This window comes from Pelodiscus sinensis, chromosome 9 (assembly GCF_052426305.1).
Source record: "Pelodiscus sinensis isolate ZL-2025 chromosome 9, ASM5242630v1, whole genome shotgun sequence".
Taxonomy (NCBI): Eukaryota; Metazoa; Chordata; order Testudines; family Trionychidae; genus Pelodiscus; species Pelodiscus sinensis.
Genome location: NC_143060.1, coordinates 18,368,254 through 18,383,709, shown reverse-complemented (window position 1 = coordinate 18,383,709; position 15,456 = coordinate 18,368,254). Strand labels below are relative to the sequence as shown.

The 15,456-nt window shown below is 43.6% G+C and overlaps 1 protein-coding gene across 4 annotated transcripts in view; it reads left to right on the top strand.

The window, feature by feature from the left end:
• KANK4 (KN motif and ankyrin repeat domains 4) overlaps positions 1 to 15,456 on the top strand; it is a 111,481-nt gene that overhangs the window by 58,727 nt on the left and 37,298 nt on the right. Inside the window, exon 1 of one of the 4 annotated variants that reach the window (XM_075936145.2) lies at positions 11,269 to 11,420. The exons of the other annotated variants lie outside the window; for them this stretch is intronic. The gene's annotated coding sequence lies outside the window, so the exon portion shown is untranslated. Of the gene's footprint in view, positions 1 to 11,268; positions 11,421 to 15,456 lie in introns of those variants that run through there. 4 annotated transcript variants of the gene reach the window in all.

Sequence of the window (15,456 nt, the reverse complement as noted above, 5' to 3'; positions counted from 1 at the left end):
GTCCTACGTTCTGGATTTTACAAACTTAAGTTGTGTTATGTTGCAGCCTCCCAAAATAAGTATTTTATGCTTATCTAACTTCTGTGTTTGTGCTGTGAACACAGTAAATAGCGAACTGCTCATCTGTAAATACCCACCTGACTCCCACACTTCAGATAAAACATTCCCCTAGGGACGGGTTGTCTGAGGGGAATATGTCTATATGTCAATCAAAACGGGATGGCTGTCCCACACAACAGGACTGTTTAACTACATTGTGGATGTTTGGGCTCACTCTGCAGTCTGGTCTCAGTTTGAGACCAAACAAACGTATAGTACAGTTAAAAACAATGGCTAGTCCTGTGGCACTTACTAACTAACTAATATTAGATATATATATATAAAAATAAAATGACAGACCCGCAGCCTGAGCCCTGTGAACTGTGACACTAAGTCAGCAGGCATGGGCCATCCCTGGGCATATAATTGCAGTGTAGACATATCCTAAGTGCTCAGGAGAAAAAGAATATCTCACAGTATGTACAGAAAGTTATCAAGGCTCTAGTTCACCAAGGGGAGCGAGAGAATGACAGTTGAGGGGACTTCAATAAGAAGCTCCCACTCATTCATAACTAGCAAACTTCAGCTGAAGCCACTTCACTGGCTGCAACTCAGAGAGAGTGTGACATTCTCTTAATGTCATCAGATCCCAAACCCTTTTAAGGGTAAATTCACAGGCAACCAGCAGTTCCCAAAGCACTGATGCCCTCACTGTCATTGTGAAAATTCCATGCACTTAGGCTGATATAGCAAATATAACTAAAATCTAAATATACGGCATGTCCTGTGCTACCTTCATCCGCTCATTTTGTAATTTTTTTCTTTTAAGAATAATTAAGTTTGCACCCCAAAATTGTTATTTTTATTTCAACAATATTATTTATACAATGAGTTCAAATAGGAGGAGTGTGTCTTCCCATCACTCTTTGATTAGACTGACTGCAAAGGTTTTCCTTGTTAACACTATAATTATAGGCCAATAACATGCTCTTAAAATGAGAAGAAAATGCATTCAAAATGTCTGTTTATCATAACAATAGTTTCACTTACATAGCATCTTTCATGCAAGGATCTCAAAACACTTCACAAACATCAATCCATCCTCAAAACACCCCTCAGGAAAAGACATTTTTATAACCAACTTGCAGATGGGTAAACAGAGAAAAGAGGGGCCTCATTTTCATTGGGACTGAGCAGCAGAGCTCCTATAATTGAAAAAGTACTTCCATCCTGATTTGTCTACAGACTCAGTCTTGGTAAATTAGTAAAGTCACTGCAAATTGACCTGAGAAGTTTTGAGTTATAGTCCCTTCCTCTAACCTGTGGACAACATTGTCTCACAAAGTACCTGAAAGAACTTAGAAGGAAGACTGCGTAACATACTTGCTTTTCTTTCTAAATGTTTTTATTCTGTCCATGCACTTAGGGAAGAGAAACTTTGATTTCCTGCATGCTCCAGTGCACTAATGTTCAAATGCTGCTGCAATCTTTGGCCATGCGTATTAGAGGAGAAAGTCAACCTACAATACGCAACTCCAGCTATGTGAATTGTGTAGCTGAGTCAATGTACCTTAGATCGAGTTTCCACAGCGTCCTCACTGCAGGAGATCAATGGGATAAACTCTCCCGTTGACTTCCCTTACTCCTCACAACCGGGTGGAATAACAGAGTTGACAGGGGCATCATCAGCTATTGATTTAGAAAGTCCTTACTAGAGCTGTTAAAAGATTGCTCTCCCCCCGCAGCGTCAATCTCCCTGTAAGTGAGAGGGAGAGTTTGCCACTGGATCTCCCTGAAGTTACTACATTCTTTTAGGAAGCCAATCTCCCTACACCTTTTTGAAGTGAAAGACATCCTGTTTGGTCCAGGTGTTGATGACACAAATCCATGCTTAACCCACTACCGTACACTGAGTAATCCCATTGATTTCAGTAGGGCTACAAACAATAGTAAAATTGGGTACATGCATGTGTATTTGCAAGTTCAAGACCTTAGATTATTTTAAGTGCAACTTTGGCCATCAGTAGGCAGGATCAAACCTAGGATCCGGAGAGCTAAATGCATAAGCCTCTACTGCAAGACTCTTAGGTAAGGCTGTAGCAGACTCATTAATCTCTAAATTGTCTTTGTGCCACTAGGTGGACAGAACACCACACTCAGGAGGTGTGTTGGTTACATAAGCTTCTTGAAATAGAAAGAGGATCTCTTCATCTCACATGTTTTGTGAAGTGCTAAATAGTAATGATAATGACCACTTACTGATAAGAGAATCATGAGAGATCTTTAATCTCAAAGTCATTAACAAAATTCTGCAACACAAGCCATGTAAGTTTCACCAGATCATTTTCCACTCAATGACACTAACATTTCAAGTCTTTTGTTTTCTCTCTCTACTATGAAATTCCTGTTTTGCCCATTCCAGACTGCATGTTGTTTGGATCATGTGAACTCAGCACTACATAGCTGACTTCCCTCCTGCACTGCTGCACCTGACAGATTGAAAACACATTATTTTCCTTCCTGTGTATCCAAACAGAATTGAAAATATGTGTAACAAATATTCCCTGAGAGATCATATTTACTCTTGGTCTGTCCACTTGTAACAATGACTCTGCTGGACTATTGTGTAATCTAGAAGACCACCTAGATAGAGCAGTATATTGCTAACACTTTAAACACTAAGGACTAGTTTCCCTGTAGATATTTGGCACAGAGATGTGTAAATTACATCTCCCTGAATCATCCCGGCCCTCTCTTCCCCTAGGGGAGATTCACCCCAAAGGAAAACAGATGGTGTTGCCACTCCTTGCTCTCCTTTTGGGTTTCTACCAGTGGAAGGAGCAAAGTAGCTTTAACTTAGTGATAATGGAGCTCCTTTGGAGGATTTCTGGGAAGTAGGAGAATGTTAATTAGTATAACTCCTGACCACTCCTTTCTCCTGCCATTTCCTGGGTAGATGAGGATTCCTTAGCAAAAGAAAGGCAGCCGGGGCTTTCTGCCCCCACAAATACCTGACACTGAGACCTTCCACTGAATCCAGCTGTAAAGGTCCCATCACTTACTTCTCAACAGGACTTTTTACAATCCTATTTCAGGCCCTGATTCAGCAATCCATTTAGGCATGTGTTCAACTTAAAACACATGTTTATATCTCATTGACTTTAATGGGTTTTAGGATCAGGCTTAAGTGATTCATTGAATTGGAGCCTCAGCAACTAATAGACCCACTTCAAAGCCTTTGGGCTATGTCTACATTGGCAAGATTTTGCGCAAATACTTTTAACGCAAGAGTTTTTGCGTTAAAAGTATTTGTGCAAGAGAGCGTCTACACTGGCATGTGCCCTTGCGCAAGAGATGTGCTTTTGCACAAAAGCATCTGGGCCAGTGTAGATGCTCTCTTACACAAGAAAGCTCTGATGGCCATTTTAGCCATCAGGCTTTCTTGCGCAAAAAATTCATGTTGCCTGTCTACACTGGCCTCTTGTGCAAGAACAGTTGTGCAAGAGGGCTTATTCCTGAGTGGGAGCATCATAGTTCTTGCGCAAGAAGCCCTGATTTCACACATTAGAATCTCAGTGTTCTTGTGCAAGAACTCCCCACCAGTGTAGACAGGTAGCACGTTTTTGCGCAAAATCATGCCAATGTAGACACAGCCTTGGAGTTTTGTTTGGCTAACACTGCATGTTTTAGCCAAGTGAATCTAAGGAGGAGACACAAGAATAAGAACATTCTGCTGGGTCTTTCAGAAGGGAAAACATAATTGAAAAATGGTCTAACATTATACTGGAATTATATATTTCTCTCACTAAATATTGTATAGGAAATACACAATATGCAAAGGACAAACACACAACTATATACAGAACAGTTATGTAAGAGTATGACTTGCTTCTAGATCACTCCCTCATGGCCAGGCCTGGAGCAAGAGTTGCTAGGCTTTTCCCTTAGCTGCCATCACCAAAGGGCTATTTTGGTCTGCTGGTGATCCACCTCTTCTTGGGACTCACTCCTCTGGCCTGGTCACATATACTCCTGGTCCTTCCTGGGTTAACAAAGAGTCTAAACAATAGCCTACCAATCTCATATTGGGCCTTACTCCTTGTATCCGAGGATATCAATAACCCTTACCCCTGGTGTCAGGGGGATTTCCATACCACCTTCCTCAGCAGGCCAATAGGCAGCCCCAGGCCCACTGGCAGAGAGGGCGAGGGGCAGAGGGGGAAGGCAAAAGGAGTGGCTCCAGGTGGTGTGGAAAGCTGGCTGCCCCCAGCCCCCACCCCATCCTCCTGAGGTCCCACCTCCTCCAGAAGTGTGGAGCCACCACCACCCCTCACTTTGCCCAGGGGCCTGCGGAGGCTGTTGGCACCCTTAGGAAACCCAGGCCTTCCCTCTGTTCTGGGTTCTGGTCCAGAGCCCCTTTAATAAGTGGCCAAGGTCTTTGTATATGGACTTCCTGACTGCCCATCTCGACTATTTCTACTTTGCCCAGTCTTAGGCCTTTCCCACAGTCTTTTCCTGGGCTTACTGTGTATCTGCAACACATACTCAAGGCCTTTTCTCCAGTCTCCTGCAGAGTTTCTTAGCATTTTCTGCCATCCAGCTAGCTCTGCTGTAAGGGAGTATTCTCTGCTCCTCTCATAGGGCAGTCCTTGACCCTGAAGGAGTTTTTCTCCTCTCTCTGAAAACTTCTCTGCCAGCACAGAGAATACGGGGCAGACTCACTTCCCCCTGCTTTCCTTTACAACTGTCTTGGACTTAGCCAGCCTAGCTTCCTTCAAGAAGGCTTTGTCTGCCACCAGCTCACCTCAACTTCCTAAATCAGGCCATACCACTGTCCTTGAATAAGAGCCTGCCAGCAATCTGCTATCCCGAGTCAGACCTCAGATGAACCTGGTTCAGCCCTGTTAGCTTCTCCTTCCAAGCCAGATAACTTCTGCAGATGCAGCAGGCCAGGTTTGATTGAACCCATCTGTTCTCATTAACTCCTCCTCCTCTACTGTGGACTTTGCATACTGACATAGGATACACGAATATAACAAACCAGTGGAGTCTGACACAACAGACTTGCAGTAACGGTTAAATAAGAAAACAATTAGAAGTTACATTTGAACATCCAACAACATTAATGAACCATGAAAAAGAAAAACAAAGATTTAACGTTATCAGTATGCAACACCATAATGTAATTGTGTATGCTGATTGAATGATGAAACCTGTAACAAGTGGCATTTTCGAAGCAACTGAAGCGGCTAGTTTATTTTTAATTAATTGTGCAAACTGTGAGTTTCTCTCACTGCATGGACAATGCAAATGGACCAATGAAGTTTCACTTTTGATTCTGTTTCCAGATTATTTCACTCGGTGGTTCTCATGCACAAGCACAATGTTTAGGTTGCAAATGCTTCAAGAGAATGTGTATCTGCCTCATTTTCTTAAAACTGTTTCTATTTACATTATATTTAACATAATGGAAAAATTTAATAGAATTATTGTGACGGATTTTTGCGGGTGCGAGCTCCTCTCTCCCTCCCCCTTCAGCTCCCGAGCAAGTCTGGGGAGGGGCGGGGCCCAGCGAACCCACCGACTGGGCTTGCCTCCCCGGCCCCTACCCGGGGTCCTAGGGTTGGCCTCCGGGTGAGGGGGCGATCACCCCTCTGCCCCTAACGACTGAGGGGGGTCGGCGGCCCCTCCGTCGGACCCCTCCTCCTCCTCTGACTTGAGGAAGGGGGTCGTAGTGTCGTCGCGGGGCCTGACCTTGGACCAATGTCCTCCTGCGGTCCGGGCCACGCGGGTTTAAGGCTTGAGGGGGATTGCTTGTAGATAGCAATGAGGGGGTAAGGAGAGTGGGGGACCCGGGCCCTCCCTCACCTCCGGGTCCCAGCCCGAGGCCCTAAGTGGAGGTTGGCGACCAGCTGTCGCCCTCAACGGTGGATGAGGCTGCTGCCCTCAACTCGTCCACCCACAGGCGCCAAAAGGGCCCCGCCTCGGGCTCCTTCCACTCCCCGCTGACTTGCCCCGGTGGTGGAACAAGGCTGGTGTCACTCACCACGCCGAAGTCGTCGGGCGCGTCCCAATGCGAGCCGCCAACTGCCGAGCCCGTCTCTCCTCGTTGCCCGGGGGGCCGTGGGCTTGGTATTCCTGGACGCCAGGACGCCTGCCGCCGCACTTCCCCCCCTCCTGCTGGGTCGTCCCCGGCCTTTGTGGTCGCTGAGGGATGATGTCTGTGCGGGGAGCCCCGCCCCCGCGGCGTCCCTGCCACCGCGCCTGCACCGACGTGCTCCCGTGCCCCGCGTTGGAGTGTAAGCTGGGGTGGCAGAGCTGGCCGCTTCCCCGCCGCCCGCGTTCTGCCCCGCCTCCCGCTCCCAGTCCCTGCCGGCAATGCCGGGTGCCCGAACCCCGGTGCTGCCGCGCTGGTGCGCTCGCCGCCCGCGGCGGCCGCTTTTCCGGCCGAGGGGAGGGGCTCTCTCCCGGCCGCCAGTGCGGACCCCGCTGGGTCCGTCACAATTATATTGCCCTTTGTTTTTGTAATACCGTATTTTTTATAAACCTTAAATATTCAGCCAAATTTGACTTAACAGCATCTCTAAGATCTATAGGCAATCACTGCCACTTCCAAAAGGACCATAAATGTTACATGAATGCCAGTAGGATTAAAGGAGTACAATTACCTCAGTTTTGCTTGGGTAAACTGTGACCTAAACATGCCTACTTTGCCACTGATCATTTTGATGTCAATGTTTACTGTTTCTTCTAGCACTGTCGTCTTAGATAACTTTGTAGTTATGAAAAGGGCTGGACTGATAGCTTTGGAAAAAGAAGCCCTCCCCTGAGTAGGCACAAACCACGTTCAGCACAGAAGGCAGCATTGCAACTTTTCCAACCCTATCCTGGAAATTCACCTCTAGAGAGGAATACAGTTTCTGCTCTTAAGCAATCCTTTGTTTCTCTGTGGAGACAGTCTATGAGGCTCAGCTTTTCTAATACCAGTTTGGTGATGTGACTGTGTGGCCACAAAGAACTGGACTCTGGCCACCAACTTCTCTGTGTTGATCTGACACATAACTTCCAGTCATTTCTGATGTGGGATAGATTCAAACCTATTAGTAAAAGGCTCCATTACCACGCCACATAGCCATCCCTACCTCCTCTGTTCACTTAGGCTATGTCTACATTGGCAAGATTTTGTGCACATACTTTTAACGCAGGAGTTTTTGCGTTGAAGTATTTGCACAAGAGAGTGTCTACACCGGCATGTGCTTTTGCGCAAGAGATGTGCTTTTGTGCAAAAGCACCCGTGCCAGTGTAGACGCTGTCTTGCGCAAGAAAGCTCAGATGGTCATTTTAGCCATCGGGCTTTCTTGCGCAAGACGTTCATGTTTTCTGTCTACACTGGACTCTTGCGCAAGAGGGCTTTTTCCTGAGAGGGCTTTTTCATAGTTCTTGCGCAAGAAGCCCTGATTTCACACATTAGAACGTCAGTGTTCTTGCACAAGAACTCCCCACCAGTGTAGACTTGTTGCCAGCAAGTTAAGGGATTGTGGATTGGATAAACGGACGGTAAGATGGATAGAAAGATGGCTAGAAGGCCGGGCCCAGCGGGTAGTGATCAATGGCTCGATGTCAGGATGGCGGTCGGTTTCTAGCGGAGTGCCCCAAGGTTCGGTTCTAGGACCCGGTTTTGTTCAATATCTTTATTAATGACCTGGATGAGGGGATGGATTGCACCCTCAGCAAGTTTGTGGATGACACTAAGCTGGGGGGAGAGGTAGATACGCTTAAGGGCAGAGATAGGGTACAGAATGACTTAGACAAATTGGAGGATTGGGCCACAAGAAATCTGATGAGGTTCAACAAGGACAAGTGTAGAGTCCTGCACTTTGGACGGAAGAATCCCAAGCATAGTTACAAGCTGGGGACCAACCGGTTAAATAGTAGTTCTGCAGAAAAGGACCTAGGGGTTACAGTGGATGAGATGCTAGATATGAGTCAACAGTGTGCCCTTGTAGCCAAGAAGGCTAATGGCATATTAGGTTGCATTAAGAGGCGCATTGCCAGCAGATCCAGAGATGTCATTATTCCCCTTTATTCGGCTTTGGTGAGGCCGCATCTGGAGTATTGTGTCTAGTTCTGGGCCCCCCACTACAAAAAGGATGTGGACGCATTGGAGAGGGTCCAGCGGAGGGCAACCAAAATGATTAGGGGGCTGGAGCATATGACTTATGAGGAGAGGCTGAGGGACTTGGGTCTGTTTAATCTGCAGAAGCAAAGAGTGAGGGGGGATTTGATAGCATCCTTCAACTTCCTGAAGGGAGGTTCTAAAGAGGATGGAGAGAGGCTGTTCTCAGTAGTGACAGATGGCAGAACAAGGAGCAATGGTCTCAAGTTGTGGTGGGAGAGGTCCAGGTTGGATATTAGGAAAAACTATTTCACTAGGAGGGTGGTGAAGCACTGGAATGTGTTACCTAGGGAAGTAGTGGAGTCTCCATCACTAGAGGTGTTTAAGTCTCGGCTTGACAAAGCCCTGGCCGGGTTGATTTAGCTGCAATTGGTCCTGCCTAGAGCAGGGGGCTGGACTTGATGACCTTCTGAGGTCTCTTCCAGTTCTATGATTCTATGATTCTATGAGTACGTTTTTGCGCAAAAGCGAGTGCTTTTGCGCAAAATCATGCTAATATAGACACAGCCATAGGGTAAGATAATCATGCAGGGGAACAAGGGAATGCAGGGGAATGTCAGGTACCCCTAACTCCCTTGTGTAGGCTACACACATTGTGGCTCACAGCACAAGCCTGCTACAACCACTCCCCACACAGGCGGGCAAGGATTAGTCAGGTTGAGATGGAGGTGGAAATAATAAGTGAGCTCTTTATATTGCTGCCAGAGCCCCACCCTCCCTGGCACAGTCTGGGCAGTGCTGAGGGCTGGCAGCCCTTTACCCCCACCCCTTCCACCTGAGAACCTGCCCCTTCTAGAGAGCCCGGAGCCGAACCTCCTTCCATATCACCCAGGGTCAGTGAAGCCTGTCACCATCCCTGACATCACTTCTTCCTATGCCAGTCAGCACATCCAGGGAAGTAATCTGCTGGCATAAACTAGATTTCCCTTCTGGAATAAGAGGAATCAGAATATGAACTGAGAATCAGTTTGTTCCCTGGTGTGTAGAAGGGCAGTGCAACTACACCCCTTAGCATAGAGTGAGCCCTTCATTTCATAGTCTGAGAGGCTACATCTACACTGCAGACTTCTTGTGAAAGAACTGTTTTGCGCAAGAGTTATTGCGCAAAAAATCTTATGCAAGACCGCATCTACACTGGCATGTGCTTTTGCACAAGAGCGTCCATGGCAGTGTGGATGCTCTCTTGCGCAAGAAAGCTCTGATGGCCATTTTAGCCATAGGGTTTTCTTGCGCAAGAAACCTCTGTTGCCTATCCACACTGCCTTCTTGCGCAAGAGCTCTTAAGCAAAGGACTTATTCCTCATAGGGAGAGGAATAACTCTTGCACAAGAAGCCCTCTGTCCTGACGGTTTACTGTAAATTTACTTGCACAAGAACACGTGTGTAGTGTAGACGCTCCACAAGTTTTTGCGCAAGAACAGGTGTTCTTGTGCAAAAAGCCTGCAGTGTAGACGTAGCCAGTGAGTTTTTAGCACTTCCAGAAAGTGGATGAATTTAATAAACCATGTTCAAAGTGTTACCTAGGACTTTTGTGATAGGAAACATGCCCCATCATTGCATGACACATTAAAAATGGCAACTTAATATTTAAAACCTACCTTTAATGAAATTCCAGTTTTCCACTGATCGAAATCTAGTCATGAAGACGCAATTGTCATCATGTTAAGTGGCAAGTATACATTCTGATTTCAGCTCAACAGCTGTGGTAGCCCTTGGTATGAAATATATGAAACGGAATGACTGTATACCTCTGAACTTCACTCTAGTTCGCAAACTACAATTTACTTATAACTTGAGAAGAGATATTTAACATTGCAAAGATTGGTCAGGAAACAAGCCTTTCATTTTACATGTTTCCAAATGTACGTCAGAACACGGAGGTTATTGGTGCTTTCTTTTTCTCTTGAAACCATTGGATTCCGTCCGTGTTTTATATTTGTTTGAATTTTAATTTTCTATTGATAAACCCAATGTACATTGTTAAAACATTTTATTTTCCCTGCAGCATTTGGACAAATTGCTTTTTTCTCTTGTTCTTATTGATCCACTCTATCTTTCCTTCTTTTGGTTGGCATGGCACAGCACAGCACTTCCCAGGGAGTGGGAACAGCAATGATACGAGTTTCCTTTGTTATCACTGTATCCTGCCATTGCTAACAGTAACTGGGAGAAAAGATGGGTGATTGGAGTTTTAAATGTGTCTCCTTTCAATCATCAGGACATTGTGTACAAGGCCCTGCTTGCTCTACAAGAGGTCCTCTATCTGTGCTACAGTTATCAACTGCTACACGATGACCTACAATACACTGATGTGTAGAATCAATAGAGTGGTATGTTCAGTAATTACAGAAGATGCTTTGCTGATTTTCTTGTCCTGTTAAATAGAATCACTGCCTTATTGTCAGCTCCTCAGAACAGCAGATTGATGGGTGTAACTATCAGACTATGAGCCACAGACAAAACCGTGAATTCTTAATAGGATGTTTCTGATATAACTCCTTGTACTGTGGTAGGAGAGAAGCAGTATTAATTATTGATATTGAAACATGTTGCTTTTTCTAATAAAGCTTCTATCTTTTAATCAAGGGGCCTGTTTTTATTTTTGGTTGGGAGAAATGCTGAACAGAATAAATAATGTATTTGAAGAAGCTAAGCTGCAGAATATGAACTGAAGCTCAGAATGAAGATGTATGTCAGCTAGGAAAAATTTCTTTAATGAGTAACATCAGCTGAAATGAGAAATGTGTAGTTAATTATTGACTGACTTTTAAATAATCCTATTTTTGATAAGGCAGATAGGGTCATATGTTGTTCAAAAATTTCCCCAGTGGACTAAACAATATTTTGCATGTCATGTTTTAATGGGGAGATAATATGCATTGTCTATAGAAAGTGTAACTAACTGTAAAGATTGGCTTTTAACTTTCTCCAGAAGGGATGTGTAAGAATTATGTGCTAGCTTGTTAGAAAATGAATTCATCTTTTGTTCTGCTCCGTCTATTTAGTTAAACTGGTGTTTGCTTTTTAAGCAAGGTCACTGATCAGCTGACCAACTTCTTTAACAGCTGGAAAACACCCATTTGCTGTTTTCAACCTATAACTATTGATTCATAGAGTGAAAAGAGATCTTTCTGAAAGGGAAAAGCTCTTCTACTCTGGGTTTTTGTTTTGTTTGTTTGTTTGTTTGGAGATGAAGGATGAGAAGGTAACCTAGCAATGTGCTTTTTTAATACTACTTTTTCTTTCATGTGCTAAATGCAATTGCTGCAATGCAGGAGAAAATGACAGCCCATGGCAAAAGAAAAATGTTATGATCTATTTAAATAGTTAATGAGATTGTGTTAATATGTCATCTACCAGGGATGAATTCTCTCTTTTTGTTTATAGTCACAGGGGTAAATGTTTCCCATCTGGAAAACTGGTAGCAGACTCCTTTCAAGTCTTTGTCATTCAGTTAAAGATAAACCCTTCAGGAGGATGATCTGAGGTGTTGTTTTGTATTCTGATGATGGGGGAGAAGGGAGGGCAGAAAACGGAGAGTTAAATATGATTGTAAAGAAATATTCTTTGAGACTTGGATTTTTAAAAAGACAGTACATTGTCCTTGCAAATAGGGAATGAGGGTAATTAAGTTTCTATGTTAAATATTTGACTTTTTATTTTTATTTCTCTATGCGCTCTTGCCTCATGAGAGGTATTTTAAAATGTACATATGAGCTCATCCTCCTCAACACTATTCTTTGTAGTAAAATTAAATATCAAAGATGCTGTTTGCTTGGGGATTACAATTGATTAGAATTCCATTATTGTGTGATAGAGGGAAAGTCTACAAATAGTAAAACCCGAGAAAGAGTCAGTTTAATAAGCATGTGTTTTCTGTCAATGCATATGAAAGGATCATAATGACTGTGTTTGATTTACCAAAGGGGAAGAAAACCTTACAGAATCTTAGAAATTTCTTTGTGGGACTAGCTGATTGAGAGAATAACAATAGGATACAGAAATAGGGCATTAGTTCAAATCGGTCCCAAGTTGGTAGTAGCTGAAGGGCATTACCAAGCTGAAGGCTGTTCAGTGGCATATCTGAAAAGAGTTATTGGGCTTATTCCTGCTTCTAGGACACAAGAATCCACTGCAAATTAGCAAAAAGTTGCAGTAGGAGACAAGGGATAGGGTTGTCACTCTCCAGGCTATGTCTTTACTGCCTCTTTTTTGCAGAAGAGGCAATGCAAATGAAGCGCTCATTAGCAACTTCTCATGCATCATTTGCATAATCTCTGCCCGAAGCTTTTTGCACAAGAGGTTTTTGCGCAGAAAACTAGCACTGTAGACAATCTATTTTGCGCAAAAAACCCCTTTTGAACAAGATCCTTATGCCTCAAAAAAGGAGGTATACAGATCTTGCGCAAAAGGTTTTTTTTGCGCAAAATGGACCCATCTACACTGCTTGTTTTTGTGCAAAAATCACTGGGCAGAGATTATGCAAATGAAGCGCAAGAAGTTGCTAATGAGTGCTTCATTTGCATTGCCTCTTCCGCAAAAAAGAGGCAGTGTAGACGTAATCTAAGTGGCCCTCCTCTTGCACCGGTGTGTAATCAGAAATAGTTCTTCTGCAGCCAGCAGAATTATATTAGTGTCAGACAAGATTCATAGATATCACACATATCATATGTGTGATATGTCTGCAGAATGTGATCTATGAAACTGTCCATAGCTGGGCAGGCACTCAGTCTAGAACACTAATGCACATCTGAAAATTTAACCTGCCAGCTGCAACTTTTTCTCCTCACACTCAGGCTTCTCTAAAGTTTTGTATGGGATCAAAGTGGTGTGTGGGAGTCATGTTTCATTCCATATTCTCCCCTCAGAGACAATGCTGGCTGTGGTGAAACCTAGTACTTTATCATCCTGCCTGGGATTTGGTTCCTTCTTCAGTAGAAATTAAATATCATTTTGAGGTTGTCTTATTTGGTTTATTGTTAAAAAAATGAAGACTCAAATTTGATTGTATGAAACTCTTACGAGTGATGACAGGATAATTTGTCCATGTATTCTGATGAAACTCTTCTCTGTGATCTAGTTTTCATTGTAGCCGGTCATGAAAGAATATTGGTTTGGCTATTAGGGGTAATAGGACCCATATTTTTGGCAGTTAGCCATCAGAACCATGTACAAACTAACTGGAGACACTTGAAGTACATCTACAAGCTGGTAGAGTATATGCAGAAGTCATTTTATGAGGTGATTTTGAAATAGATTTGTCAAAACAGAAAAGTAATAATGTTAACTTTATGACTGAAAAGTTGGAACTAAGCCAAGTCATAAATGAATCAATTAATGTAATTATCTAGATATTAAAGCCTCCTGTTGATTGGATTTCTTTCTTGTAAATGACCTAAAAGAGTGAAATATAACTGGCCAGATTGTGACTGGAATCCATAATCACTGTGCTACTAACTGTAATTGGAAAAGTAAAATAAAAACATTGGAGAAAGTGATTAATGTTAATTTTGTGAAGAAAAGCTGGAGAAACTGAAACTGCCTTCTATATACAAAATGGAGCTAGCCTGGGGATACATTAGGAGTGTGTTGAAATCTATCATAAACGTGGTTCTGTCTGCTTCTGTAGCATTAAGCTGGGTAAGCAAATTACTTGTCTGCCAGGTGTTCGTGTTACTATCCGTGTTTATAATTGTGTATAAGGTAGCAACTTTGGGATCATATTAATGTTCTCTTTATAGTAATGTCCTTCAGAAGACTCCCTTACACCCAGAGGCAGAGGTGACCCCTGTTTAAGGCGGCAATACATTTCTTGCCAGTTAGCTGTGGGTTCACAAAAATATTTTCATGCTTTAAAATAGGTAACATCATTGTTTGATCTCATTTTCTCTAGTGTCTTTATTTACTAGCTCTAAAATCTCCACATTTCATTTCAATGTTTTAAAATATACATACCAGCTGCATCTGTCCCATTCTTTGGGCAGCTTTTCTAACAATTAACACAAGAATGAACTAGATTAAAATTCAAACCAATCTTACAAGAAGAGAGGCAATTAAGGAACAAAGAATGGAAAATTAAAACAAGCTATGGTTTTAGTTGAGCATTTACATGAAGTGGACAGACACAGGAAGCCTATGGAGAAGATAAGATTGTGTTGGGGCGGCAGAGAAGAGACCAATATTAGATTAAGTGGAATGACTGACACAAGGAGGGATAAGGGCCAATGAATTTGGTTGGAAGAACTCCCTGGAGGGTTTTAGGTCTATGGGCCAAAACCTGAAGTCCTTTCTGATGTGAAACATTTAGGCTACGTCTACGCTATGAGTTTTGCCCCAAGAACCTATGCAAATGAAGTGCTGATTAGCATTTTCTCATGCTTCATTTGCATACTCTTTTCCGATCTGATCCGAGACATAAGGATCTTGCAGAAAAAGGGGTTTTGTGCAAAAAGGAAACGTCCACACTGCTTGTTTTTGCACAAAAACCTCTAGCGCAAAGACGGATCAGAAGGGAATTTCATTTGCATAAGCTCTTGCAGCAAAACTCTTAGTGTAGACATATCCTAAGAGTTACAAGGTGAGCAAGGGGATTTGTATCTGAATCAAGGAGAGCAATTTGAAATGACTCCTGCATGAATGGATAGTCAGCAAGTCTGGCTTGAAATGGGTTTAAGTTGACTGCACTTGTTTGTATGTTTGAGCAGGTGATAATGGGATTCTAAGCATGCTGGAGTCTGCCACAGAGTAAGGAACTGCAGCAGCCCCAGTGACAGGAGCTGGAAGGCAAGAGGGGGAAATGAGGCAGGACCTACTTGGGCAATGGTGCTGAAGAGGGCAGCAGTAGAAATGGAAAACAATTATCAGGGAACTCCCCCACTTCTGCTAGTAAGATTAACCAGATGAGGATGGTTCTTAAATAGTTACCTGTAGAGCCCTTCAAATCTGTGGATATCCACAGGTATCCATATCCATGGCTGTAGAGGTGGATCTCTGTGGCTCATTTTTGTGTATACAGATGTGGGTATGGATTTTGTACCGTGCAGGGCTCTTGTGATCTGCCATTTGTCCCCGCCCCCTCCCCCCACTTGGTGTAGACTAGTGTGTGCATTGAATGAATCTGTGCCTTCAGCATCTTCTGAAATTGGACATTCCTGGGTAGTTCTTTGCTCTCCCACATACGTCAGTCTGCTGCATGCCGGGGTCTGGAGGAATTTCCCCAGTAGTTCAGCTCTATGGTGTTA